This window comes from Rutidosis leptorrhynchoides, chromosome 9 (genome assembly GCF_046630445.1).
Source record: "Rutidosis leptorrhynchoides isolate AG116_Rl617_1_P2 chromosome 9, CSIRO_AGI_Rlap_v1, whole genome shotgun sequence".
In the NCBI taxonomy this organism is placed as follows: Eukaryota; Viridiplantae; Streptophyta; class Magnoliopsida; order Asterales; family Asteraceae; genus Rutidosis; species Rutidosis leptorrhynchoides.
In genome coordinates, this window is record NC_092341.1 from 48,498,627 (window position 1) to 48,513,392 (window position 14,766).

Sequence of the window (14,766 nt, forward strand, 5' to 3'; positions counted from 1 at the left end):
GCATCACGCGGACCGATATCTTTCTAGTAAATTCTAAACTTGGTATAAGATCAAAATGTTTTATACAACTGTGTCACTGCTTTACTACTATCATCTATTCATAAATCGTTTTCGTAAACTTTTATAAGAATACCATGAATTCTTGATCTGCTTTCATCAAACATTATACAAGTTGTACTACTTTATAAAATTTAAAGGTAACATATTATATCAGTTTTCCTATTTTCGGTAATGTATTTCATCTCGCTATAAAAAAAGGAGTTTATTTTCGAAAGTTAATCAAAAAGAGGGGTGTCGTTAACTTTTGTTAACTTTGTCAGTTAAGTGTCAAACTTTGCATAAACATGTCAAGTCCTTTATCAATCAACGTTTTCAAATTACGATTTCGACGCACGTTTTTAATGCGCGATTCCGACACCCGTTTTTGACGTCCGTTTTCGACGCGTTTTCGAAGCGCGTTTTCGATGCGCGTTTTTCAAGTGTTTTCGATGCGCGTTGATCGTGGCACGTTTTCAACTCGCGATTTCGACTCGCATTCTCGAGGCGCGATTTCGACGCGTATCGAAATGTTGCCATTTTCGATCATGTCTTTGGGAATTACTTTATATGGGAAAAAAAACGCATCGAAAACGCACATCGAAAAACACGCCACGAAAACGCGCATCGAAAAACACGCATAGAAAAACACGCCTCGAAAATGCGTGTCGGAATCGCGCGCCGAAAATGTGCGTCGAAATCGCAATTTGAATGTGACGACCCGGAAATTTCCGATCAAATTTAAACTTAATTCTCATATGATTTCGACACGATAAGCAAAGTCTGTAAATGTGAGTCTCAGAATTTGTGAACTGTTTTCATTACATTCATTTAACCTCGACCCGTTTCGACGATTCACGAACAATTAATTGTAAATAGATATGTGTGTGTATATATAAATATACAATAATTTGAAATATAATTTGATGTATTATATGTTATTGTTATTAATAAAATAAATAGGATATTATAATAATTATTATTTAAAATATATCTATATATATAAATAAAGTATATTAAAAATAAATATTAAATGATTGTATTACTCGTTTGATGTTTCAATCGATATTAAACAAGTTATAAATGAACTCGTGTGATTTTAAAATAAACAGTAATCCGAAAATGAGCTATATAAATTTTAGGCTTATTAAAAAAAAATATATACTTAGAAGCTAATTAATAAATTTTAACACTTTTTATATTTTACCCAGAATCGAGCGGGACAGTTGATGTATTTTTTTTATTTAATAAGTTAATGATCGATTTTATTTTTTTACCATAATGACTAAAATAATTAAAGAAACTTAATATAAAATTTTGGGATTTTTCTAGAGACTTTTATTCGGCGCTGATTAACAATGGAGCACGGAATTCAGCCCGTGTTAGAATAGTAAATCAATAATGAAGGCGGCTAATCTTCTATATATTTATATGATATATTCCTTTTCCTACTTTGTTAAGTTTATATCCGTGAAGTTAAAGGACACAATATTCAACGGATTACCGTGCTTCCCTTTTGTTGTTTTCTTACAAACTGAATCTATATATCCCTATATTATATAAGTTCATATATACATGCATACTAACACTGGATAGATAAATACATATTCTCTTCTTGTTCTTTCTTGGTAAGCCATCTTCTTCAATTACCCACATCATCGACCTTCACCATTTTTAAACCGATCACCCTCTCCACGATGCCACCACCTCATCATCTCTGCTATCTTGAAACGATACACCCTCATCAAAACACACGTGTAGCGACCCGACAAAATCGTCATTGACGGCGTCGTCTGCTTAGGTCCCGTTACGTGGTCATAAGTCTTTAAAACAACGTTTGACCAAAAGTATGTCGCATTCATTTCAAAAGTAAAGATGTTTCAAGGTTTACAAAGTAGTTCGACAACTAGTTACATAGCAAAGTTTAAAGTACAATTGAAACATATGCGACACAATTTAAAAGTAGCCAAAAGACGCTCCACGTATGCATGTATACTCGACATCCAAGCAAGTATCAAAAGAAATGAGCAGAAGCATGTATCACAAAATGTTCAAGGACCTGAGAAAAACATAGAAATCTGTCAACGAAAACGTTGGTGAAATCATAGGTTTAAGTAAGTAAGTACAAGTGAACCACAAGATTTGTAACATTGATATAATAGTAATACATTTCAAAAGTTAATATTCACGAGCACCCAATTATCAATGCTTAACATTCCTTCCATAGAACCCCATCACAATAGTGTTAGAACATACACTGTTTCTCGAAAATATATTCCATTCGTAAACGGTAGCGAACAGTTTGAATGAGGGTTTGTCAAACCCATATGGCCATATAACATAAGTTCTCGCTTACACCCGGAAATTGTAACTAATGATAATCGAATTGAGTATTTTTGTTCAAACTCGTATGTAGAATGTTTGTTTTCCTGTACTTGTGTTCACTTAGTAAAAAGAAACGTTTATGTTTTCTCATCCCAAATATAAGTTTAAAAGAGTAAACGTGGGACTATGATCTCACCTTGAGTGCACGTATGAAAAAGTACTTCAACAAGTAAACGTGTGCAAGAACGAATGCTAGTCTTGACCTAAACAAATAGGTTTGTATCAATATCGGTAAACACGATAGATCAAAGTGTTCAATTAGTACTATGGCTCGTTACTGCTCGATTATATAATATGTGAGTCAAATTGTCAAGTTTCATGCAAGATACAAGTATAGAATCATGTTAGAAAGATTGCATAATCATTTGGTTAAGTTTGAAAAAAAGTCAAACTTTGGTCGGGTCAAAGTCAACAAAAAGTCAACACGTTCGGGTCGGGTCCCGAACTATTTTTCTGAGGTTTTTAATCATATATAAGCATGTTAGAACAAGTTACATGTGAAACGGAGGTCCATATCATAGCAAACATTTTTCTTAAAAAGTGCCAAGTGGTCAGCCTACTTTGGCGCGCCGCGCGAGGGTATTGAGCGCCGCGCCAATACCTGTTCAGCAACTTTTCTGGCAGTTTTCAAGCTTAAGGCACGAACCTAACTTCAAATCACCATAACTTACGAACCGTAAACATTCAAAACAAGTATCTTATATCGTTGGAAAGGTATTTTGACAAGGAACACAACTAAATACATTTCAACAAACAATTCAATACTTTCAACAACCAATATCACATTCAATGCTCATCATTTAATGCATTCAAGTTCATAAATGCAATTCAATGATTCGGACAACCAATTTACATGAATGATATGCTATTTCGAAGACAATTAAACATACAATGCAACTAAACACTTGCTACTAACATCTCATGTCATTCAAAACATCAAAGGTTCATTTCAAGTTCACCAAACCCTAACTCAAATCCACCAAAATCAATAATCAAGTTTATGAAGTTTTCTAAAGCAACCTACACATCAAATTGAAGCTAGTGATACTAGAAACACATTTAATACTTGCACTTTATCGTAACAACAACATTAAATCATCCAAAAATCAAAATCAAACACGCACTTTTCATGTTCATGCTAGTTACACTAAAACAACGAGATCGAGCATATAAATCATATATTCATGTTAGCCTTGAGCCATAGACACTAATTAACAACTTTATAAGTTAAAAACATTAAGAACACAAAATCTAGTGATTTTGGAAAGTTACCCAAATGAGATGTAATCGGTATGGAATCGAAGAGGAAGATGAGAGGATTCCGAATATGTAATTTGTTTGGATTGATGCTTGCTCGATTTGATTTGGATGATGAATCTTTGTATAGGTTTTGAGAGAAAAATCTGTAAGTAATTAAGAAAAAGGAAAATGAATGGATAAATGAATGGAGGAGAAAGAGTTGACTCTTTGACCTAGTCACCTCTTTGCTCTTTTGTCAAACTTAGTCCCTTAACTTTAGAAACGGGTGCGTGAATTACCTAAGCGAGATAATTTAAAACGCGTATCAACAGGAGATGTTATAAACATATAACGGACTTTAAAATGAATAAACGGAAAGTAAACGGAAAAAGGCGGGATGTTACATTACCTACTCCTTAAAAGAAATTTCGTCCTGAAATTTAAGTAGGCGTAGTAGTCTTTGTTTCTTCCTCGGGATTTTGCGTTTCCCAATTCGCGAATAGATGAGGATACTTCCTTTGCATTTGATCTTGTCTTTCCCAAGTAAACTCGGGTCCCCTTTTGGCGTTCCAACGGACCTTGACAATTGGAATTCGGCTTTGTTTTAACGTTTTGACGGAGGTGTCCACAATTTCAACCGGTTCCTCCACGAAATGAAGTTTGTCATCAATGGTAAGCTCCTCGAGAGGGATGACGATATCGGGTTCTGCAAGTGTAACGACCCGGATTTTTCCGCTAATATATTAAAGATTAATATTTACATAATTAAATGTTTCCAACATGTTAAGCAATCAAACTTGTCAAGATATATATATTTGGAATGGATTTTATGCAAATGTTTGACCACCCAGTCTGTCTGACGATTCACGAACATCATAATTTGAAATAATTATATAATGATGTATATATGGATATATATATACTTATGATTTGTTAAAATGATATTTAAGTATCTCATTATATATAATAACAATTGGTTATATACATAAAATGAGATTACTAACTTAAAGACTTCAAGACTATATACATATATATAACGATTAACGTTGTAATAATTTCTAAATTAAAATGTATGTATATGTATTGTATTAATATGTATTAATACACTTTTGAAAGACTTAATAATACATATCAATATATTTAGACTCAATAAAGATAGCTATACTCATTTTCTCATTCAATTTTATCAAGAATCCTATTCGTATTCATACGGTATTTATACCCATATAATACCCAGCGTCTATACGTATTTACTATGGGTATATACATACTAAATCATTGATGTTAGTAGCCCTCAATCAGTTATGAGACATGTATAAACATGATGTAGACTTGTGGGAACCATGGCTTGGAAACTAGTATGACTAAATGCATAAAATTACAAACCATGGAGCCATGTTGTTGTCCCCATGTTTATGCCAACATGTAGGATAAATAACCATCCATTTCATTCCAATTAACTACATCATTTTACTCTCTAAACATATACTCAAACACTCTCTCAAACCTCCATTCAATTCAGCAAGTATTGGTCTCATAATCCAAGTTATAATCGTCATAACAAAGCTTGATCAAGAACACTTCAAGAATTTCAAGCCATCAAGGGTATCTTTGAACTCAAAATATTCTCCTTATTTCTCCAGCAATTTTACTCATTTGATTTAAGGTAGTAACCTTATTCATAATCTTATTCGATTCGTATTCATATAGCTATCTTATTTTGAGTTATAACTAATAACAACAAGAACATAGTTTAGATTATTTCTAAACTTGTTTGCAAATAAACTTAATCCTTCTAACTTGAATTTTAAAACACTTCAACACATGTATTATGACAGTATGTCAAGCTAACATAAGGATATAAAACTTGTAAACACGAAGAACACCTTAAAATCGAATATACGCCGTCTTAGTCGAACGGGGGCTGTTTTGGGTTTAATTTTAAAAACCTATCTTAAACTTTGAATTAAAAGATTCCCTTTGGTGAAAAATCTTATTTTATATGGATATGAAATATATCCAAAATCCATGGTTAAACTCAAAGTGAAAGTATGTTTTTCAAAAGGGTCATCAAGATGTCGTTCTTACGACGGATATGACTATCTTCTCTTATTTGACACCTAAGCTGTATTTTCGACTATAAACCTATACTTTTTCTGTTAAGATTAATAATGTTGAGTTCGATACGAAACCATGGCAACTCGAATCACTCAAAACGGATTTGTAACGAAGAAATTATGGGTAAAACAAAATTGGATATTTTTCTTAATTTTTAGCTACGGACATGATTTATAAAAACGGATGTTAACCTTATCCTAGATAACTTACCTTGTATCCTACATGTATTTATACATGTCTTGTTCCCGAACTTATGAAAATACAATTTATAATAGTCGTGATTAAGTTCTACGACAATATATTATAATCTTAATAAAGATCGTAAGGCACCATATATATATATATATATATATATATATATATATATATATATATATATATATATATGACTTCTTCTATATATATTATTGGAACGAACTATTAGACACCATTGGCAGTATACAAAGTTTTGACATATCATTTTGACTTCTTCTATATATATTATTGGAACGAACTATTAGACACCATTGGTAGTAATCTCGAGTTAGCTGTGGGTCAAAGTGGATTCCAAAATATTATATACTTTGAGTTGTGATCGAGCCTGAGACATGTATACAATGGGTCGCGGATTGCTTTAGACAATATACATATTATGTGTCTTATTATATTAAGACAATATATTATAGTGTTAGTGAATTCTAACACAATATACGCATTTATATTTATATATATATTTATACTGTTGGACTATTGGACTAAGAACGTTGGACTACTAATAATGGACAATTAAAATTATCACAAGTATCATAAGTATGGAATATTAATTATATATATATATATATATATATATATATATATATATATATATATATATATCTCTTGACACAAGAATATTATTATTAGGTTCGTGAATTTGTCAAAAGGCCAAGTCTTATCACCATCTATTCGGAAATCATCACAAGTGAGTTATAGTCCCATTTTTACTATTTAAATTATTTTGGGATGAGAATACATGCAAAATTTATAAATGTTTTACAAAATAAGCACAAGTTCATGGAACTACATTCTACGATTGATTTGTTATACCAGATATCTATACTTATTATTATTATGCTTGGTAACCTAAGAATTAGTGAAAAACACTAATTGACGCGAATCCTAAAGGTAGATCTACGGGCACCAACCACCCCCATTTTCGAATAGTGGAAATGCTTTAGTACTTTGAAGGGTTCTTGTCATACATTTGAATAGTGGAATGTATGATGCCAGATATCTTAAGCGCTCTATGTTAAGGTCGGTTACCAGGCGACTCATCGTATGAATGATTTTTGCAGTTGTAATGATCCTGCGCATTTAATTAAATGAAATCTTGTGGCTTATTAAATGTTATGATTATTATGTAGAAATTAAACCTATGACTCACCAACATTTTTGTTGACGTTTTAAGCATGTTTATTCTCAGGTGAATATTAAAAACGCTTCCGCTGTCGTATGCCAACCCAAGGTCAAGATTTGGAGTCAGCATAATTGTTTATATTGTTTAAACTTGCATTCGGAGTATTTGTTGTAATATATTTGATCATATTGTAATGGGTTATGTAAAAACTTATTTATTTGAGGAGATTGTCTTTGATAGACAATCTAAATTATGTCATTAAGACCTTTATTCAATAATAAAGGTTATGGTTGTTTTTAAAAACGAATGCAAGATTTTAAAAACGTCTCATATAGAGGTCAAAACCTCGCAAAGAAACCAATTAATATGAAACGTTTATAATTAATATGAACGGGGCATTTCAGCAAGGCACTTTTTCAAGTTGGATACATGGAAAGTAGGATGAACGGAGCTCAATTGAGGCGGAAGATCTAAATGATAAGCAACGGTTCCGACATGCTCCAAGATTTCGAAAGGACCAATATACCGCGGATTTAGCTTCCAGCGTTTCCCGAAACGAATTACACCTTTCCAAGGTGCGACTTTTAACATTACGCGATCACCGACTTGAAATTCAAGGTCGTTGCGTCGTTTGTTGGTATAGCTTTTTGACGACTTCGGGCCGTCCTAAGCCTATCTCGGATTTGAACGATTTTCTCGGTTGTTTCATGAATGAGTTCGGGTCCGGTGATTTGTGTGTCGCCTACTTCGGCCCAACAAAGAGGTGAACGACATTTTCGGCCATATAAAGCTTCGAATGGTGCGGCGTTAATACTCGCGTGATAACTATTATTGTAGGAGAATTCAGCGAGAGGCAAGTGCTTATCCCAAGCTTTTCCAAAGTCGACAACGCAAGCTCGTAGCATGTCTTCCAAGGTTTGAATTGTGCGTTTGCTTTGTGTAACGACCCTGGATTTTCCAACGTTTATTTATTAATAATAATTATTATTAATACTTGTGATTAAACGAATGTATGTTATTACATTTACATGTTTCCATGATTGCCCGAACTTGACTTTAATTGCCCGAAACGTCTTTGTGACACCCGAAACTTTCACGAATAATATTTTTTGAGTATTATTTACATTCATGATTGATTTTATTAATCATTTTAATTAACTATGGTGATTAGTTAGTTACTTGGGCTTTAATTAGATTTATTTGTTAATTAATGGAACTTGGACTTGATTAATGTTATGGACTCTTGAACATGGGCTTATAAGCCCACCCTACCCATTTATATGGATTAACTAGCCCACTAAAACATGTAAGTATTACTTGTAAGTGTAACTAGCTAGTTTTGTTTATTTGGAATCTAGTTATCACATAATCCCCATGCATGCATCCTCATTATCCAACCTTTTAAGCTTTACATGCTAGTGACCTTTGAACACTCCCTTCCCTCTTTTTTTTTTAGCTGGCCGTGGCCTTGTAGGTGCACAAGAGGGTTTGGTTGCTTTTTTTTTTACTACATTTACTAAGTATTACTCTTCACATTCCATAACACACACATACTTGCTTTTATTTTCTCTCTTTTTCTCTCAACTTGTAAGTAACTTGTACAAGTTTTTCTTCTTCCTTTCTTGTCTCCAAAACCGAACCCATGCACCCCTTAATCATCATCATCACTTGTTCTTTGATTATTGTTTTGTTACTTGTTGTTTGTTACTTACTTGTAGTTGTTATTGTTATTTACTTATTATCTTCTAAGAAGCAAACTTGTTAGTTTGATTCTTCATCTATCTTGTTCTAACAAGAACATACAAGACATAAACTTTCTAGTTTATGATCTCCATTTAATACTTGTTTAAAGATTTAGAGTTCATGTGTTGCAAATCATTCTTGTAAGTCATGTTAGTAAACTTTAAAGTTTACTTTCTAAAGATCAAACTTTGGTTTGAATCTTTAAAGTATGAACAACCCATGAATTTGTTTCTTGTTCATTTAGTTTACTACTTCATTTACTTGCACTTTAATTTTGTGATTTTGGTTGTTGTTGGTCAAGTACTACAAGTTAGTCTTGATCTCATTTCTCTTGAACTAAAAGTTAACTTTACTAGTTCAAGAACATGTAAATGAAACTTTTTAATTATAACTTTGTACACTTATGTTTGATCTAGACTTTTGGGTCTAAGATCTTCAAGATCTAACTAAGAACTATGTTCTACAACTTAAGATCTTGTTTACATAAGTCTACTTTCAAGTTCATAACTTAATATTACTTTTATAACTCATGTAGGTGTTAAATCTAAGACTTTGATGCAACTTTGGTTCATCAAACTTCATACAACTCTTAAGTGAGTTGTGATATACATCTTAGACTTACACTAGTGTCTTGATAAGTCAAACTTGCTAAATATTACTTTATAGTTCATGTATGTGACAAGCCTAAGACTTTGATGTAACTTTGGTTCATCAAACTACATACAACTCTTAAGTGAGTTGTGCTTCATGTCTTAGACTTACACTTGGGTTATGATGGTCAAACCTTGGTGAAAATGATGCAAACACATCAACGAGTTGTACACTTGAAGCTATATGCATCAAGGATGAGAACCGTGATAAGCATCGAGCACCAAGACCACCGGAACCCACTATTTTTCTGTTATCTGTCTTCTGCCTACTGTTTTCTGGTTTCTGTAACAGACCATTACACCTGGGCTACTGTAACCTTGATTTTCAGATAGATCTTTTCGAGTAGATAATTTGTCATATAGGACTCCTCTTAATCCGAGTTATGGTTTAGGATTTATGGCCCTCCGATCGTCACTATGTCCTTTTAACGTTGTGCAGAAATTTCTGACCTACTCGCACTTAGACCGTCACCAAGGTCAAACGAAGACGAGTTTGCTTCTGTAAATTTTACCATACTTAAAGGACTCATAGACGGAGCCATGGCTACTGGTCTCACCTTATTTCAGTAGGTATAGAGGCCGTGGTGACTGACCGAACTCAGCCTTTGTTTTAAACTACTTTCATGAACGAAACTTACTTTACACCTTTTATTTGATGATGAATGATGATGACCCTTAAGACCTTATTTACATACTTTTAAACCTATTCGGATGATTTAATGAGTTAGTACTATTTGACTTAGGTTGAGGACCCGTTTGGACAACCTTCATTACTTGCTTACTTTCCGAGTCATACTTTACCGCTACTTTATCATTGTGAGTTATAGCATTCCCTTTTTACTTTAACTTATACTTTATCATTGTAAGTTGAAGTATAACCCACACATGTATTCTGTAGCGGGTCCTCAACCTAAGTCAAGTCCCCATGGTTAACATATACTTTATCATACTATTTTGAAACGCTCTTTGTAGCACTGAAATCTCGTGGCCTACCTTACATACTGTTATACTTAAACTATAGCTCACCAACCTTTGTGTTGACATTTTTAAGCATGTTTTTCTCAGGTGCTTAAGGTTATTTGCTTCCGCTGTCGTGCTAGTATTGCCGTAGACACCCGCTGCTCTAGTGTTATCACCGCATGAACTGTTTATCTTGCATTCAGACTTTAATACATTTGAAACTATGTTTTGTAACGACCTAAGGGTCACATACATTTATTCATGCTTGCTATTCGTAGAGGCATACTGTTGGTGTAAAACAATTGACGTCGGTTATGACGTCACCTTTTTATCGTGAATGCAACTTCTTTTATTACAGCATATAGTACTTAACCTTGTAATGATCCCGTTGTTGATGATTCGTACACGATGGTTTTGTACGGGGCATCACACTTTGTCCGTCGGTTTGCGGATGGTATGCGGTGCTCATGTCTAAACGCGTTCCCAATGCTTCTTGTAAAGTACGCCAAAATCTAGAAACAAAACGGCCATCTCGGTCGGAGATAATCGATAAGGGTACACCGTGTCGAGCTACGATTTCTTTAATGTAAAGTTGTGCGAGTTTCTCCATGTTGTCGGTTTCCTTCATGGCTAGGAAATGCGCGGATTTGGTGAGACGGTCAACAATAACCCAAAAAGTATCATATCCGCCAACCGTCTTTGGTAGTTTGGTGATAAAATCCATCGTTATCCTTTCCCACTTCTATTGCGGGATTTCGGGTTGTTGAAGTAGTCCGGACGGTCTTTGATGTTCGCCTTTGACTTTGGAGCAAGTTAGGCACTTTCCAACATAAGTAGCAACGTCCTTTTTAATGTTCGGCCACCAATATTGTTCTTTAAGGTCATGGTACATCTTATTGGCACTGGGGTGAATCGAGTATCGTGACTTATGGGCTTCGTCTAAAATAAGGCTTCGCAAGTCCCCATAACTAGGCACCCAAATTCTTCCGGCGAAATATCGGAGTCCGGTTTCTTTAACTTCGAATCGAGAGGTGAGGACGTTCAAGTGTTCGAGAGAGATCATCCTTGAGAGCCTCGTATTGGGCTATACGAATTTAACTATTTAGGTTAGTGTGAATGGTGATGTTTAAATCTCGGACACGAAGAGGCACAGCTCTTTCTTTTCGACTCAAGGCATCGGCTACTACGTTTGCCTTCCCGGGATGGTAACGAAGCTCACAATCATAATCGTTTAAAGTTTCAATCCACCGTCGTTGTCTCATGTTTAGTTGCTTTTGATCAAAGATGTGTTGGAGGCTTTTGTGATCGGTGAAGATAGTACTCTTGGTTCCATAAAGATAGTGTCTCCACATTTTAAGTGCGAAGACAACGGCTCCGAGTTCGAGATCATGTGTCGTGTAGTTTCGTTCATGAATTTTGAGTTGTCGAGCGGCATAAGCAATGACTTTCTTTCGTTGCATCAATACACACCCAAAACCATGTTTCGAGGCATCGCAATATACAACAAAATCGTCATTGCCTTCGGGAAGTGACAAGATAGGAGCGGTGGTTAGCTTTTTTTCAAGATTTGAAATGCGGATTCCTGTTCGGTCACCCAAATGAATTTCTTTCCCTTGTGAGTTAACGCGGTTAGAGGACGAGCAACCAAAGAGAAATCCTTGATGAATCTACGATAGTATCCGGTGAGACCCAAAAATTGACGAATGTGAGTAGGCGTAGTAGGAGTCTTCCATTTACTAATGGCTTCGATTTTTGTTGGATCGACTTTAATACCTTGATCACTTACAACTTGACCAAGAAATTGAACTTCCTTCAACCAAAATTCACACTTGGAGAATTTGGCATAGAGTCGTTCTTGTCTCAAGAGTTCGAGCACAAGTCGAAGATGTTGTTCGTGCTCTTCTTCGCTTTTAGAATAGACCAAGATGTCATCGATGAACACAATAACGAATTTATCGAGATACGGTTTGCACACGCGGTTCATAAGATCCATGAACACTGCCGGTGCGTTAGTGAGACCAAATGGCATAACAAGAAATTCATAACTACCATAACGAGTTCGGAAAGCGGTTTTGGAGACATCTTCCCCCTTAACCCTTAATTGATGATAACCCGAGCAGAGATCAATTTTCGGATATACACAAGACCCTTGTAGTTGATCAAAGAGGTCATCGATGCGAGGAAGAGGATATCGGTTCTTAACCGTCAATTTGTTTAGTTCACGATAATCAATGCACATTCGTAGGGATCCGTCTTTCTTTTTAACAAACAAAATCGGAGCGCCCCATGGTGAATGGCTAGGTTGGATAAAACCACGGTCAAGTAGTTCTTGGATTTGACTTTGCAATTCTTGCATTTCGGATGGAGCAAGTCTATACGGTGCACGTGCTACGGGTGCGGCTCCCGGAATAAGATCGATTTGGAATTCAACCGGTCAATGAGGTGGAAGACCCGACAATTCGTCGGGAAATACATCGAAATAGTCACTAACAATTGGCACATCATCGATGTGCTTCTCATCGGACTCGGCTTTCTTAACGTGAGCAAGGATCGCAAAACAACCCTTACGGAGTAGTTTTCTAACTTTAATGCAAGAAACGAGGTTGAGTCCGGTGCAACTCTTATTGCCAGAAACAATCAAGGGTTCACCATTCTCGATAGGAATTCGGATTGCGTTAAGATCACAAAGGATGTGAGATTTCATTTTAGCTAGCCAATTCATACCGATTATTACATCGAAGCTTCCTAGTTCCATGGGTATCAAGTCAATTTCAAACTCATTACCCAAAATGTTTAACATATACCCCCGGTAATATGTGTCGGCACTCAATAGTTTCCCGTTGGCCACTTCAATGGTATAAGTGGTATTGATAATGCTAAAAACGAACATATATTTCATAGCATTATTCCTCAAGAAAGACAAGCTTTTAGTTGCAATTGTTCTATTTACAAGTGATATTCGTTTAAATAATAAAAGGTGAAGACAAAAGACAGATTCGACGAATTGAAGACGAAACGACCAAAAAGCTCAAAAGTACAAAAGACAATCAAAGAGGTTCCAATTATTGATAAGAAACGTCTCGAAATTATAAGAGTACAAGATTCAAAACGCAAAATACAAGATATAAAATTGTACGCAAGGACGTTCGAAAATCCGGAACCGGGACATGAGTCAACTCTCAACGCTCGACGCAACGGACTAAAAATTACAAGTCAACTATGCACATAAATATAATATAATATTTAAATAATTCTTATAATTATTTATATATTATATAAATAAATAAAAACCGTCGGCAAGAAAGACTCCAAATTGTGTGAGCTGTAATTTCAAACTCCGCGACTCGCGGAGTTTGAAGGCAAAAAATGCCGCGAGTCGCGGAGCCCCAAACTCTGAAACTCCCTATAAAGCAAACCGAATTCTGATCATTTTTAACATTCCTAATCTATCTCTCTTTCAATATATACGTAAAAATATATATATAATTTATATTTTAATTTTAATTTTAATTTTAAATCCTAATAATAAGGGTATGTTAGCGAATATTGTAAGGGTGTAAGTCGAAATTCTGTCCGTGTAACGCTACGCTATTTTTAATCATTGTAAGTTATGTTCAATCTTTTTAATTTAATGTCTCGTAGCTAAGTTATTATTATGCTTATTTAATCCGAAGTAATCATGATGTTGGGCTAATTACTAAAATTGGGTAATTGGGCTTTGTACCATAATTGGGGTTTGGACAAAAGAACGACACTTGTGGAAATTAGACTATGGGCTATTAATGGGCTTTATATTTGTTTAACTAAATGATAGTTTGTTAATGTTAATATAAAGATTTACAATTGGGCGTCCCTATAAATTACCATATACACTCGATCGGACACGATGGGCGGGGTATTTATATGTACGAATAATCGTTCATTTAACCGGACACGGGAATGGATTAATAGCCACTAGAATAATTAAAACAGGGGTGAAATTATGTACAAGGACACTTGGTATAATTGATAACAAAATATTAAAACCTTGGGTTACACTCAGTCGACATCCTGGTGTAATTATTAAACAAAGTATTAAAATCTTGTTACAGTTTAAGTCCCCAATTAGGTGGAATATTTAACTTCGGGTATAAGGATAATTTGACGAGGATACTCGCACTTTATATTTATGACTGATGGACTGTTATGGACAAAAACCAAACGGACATATTAAATAATCCAGGACAAAGGACAATTAACCCATGGGCATAAAACTAAAAT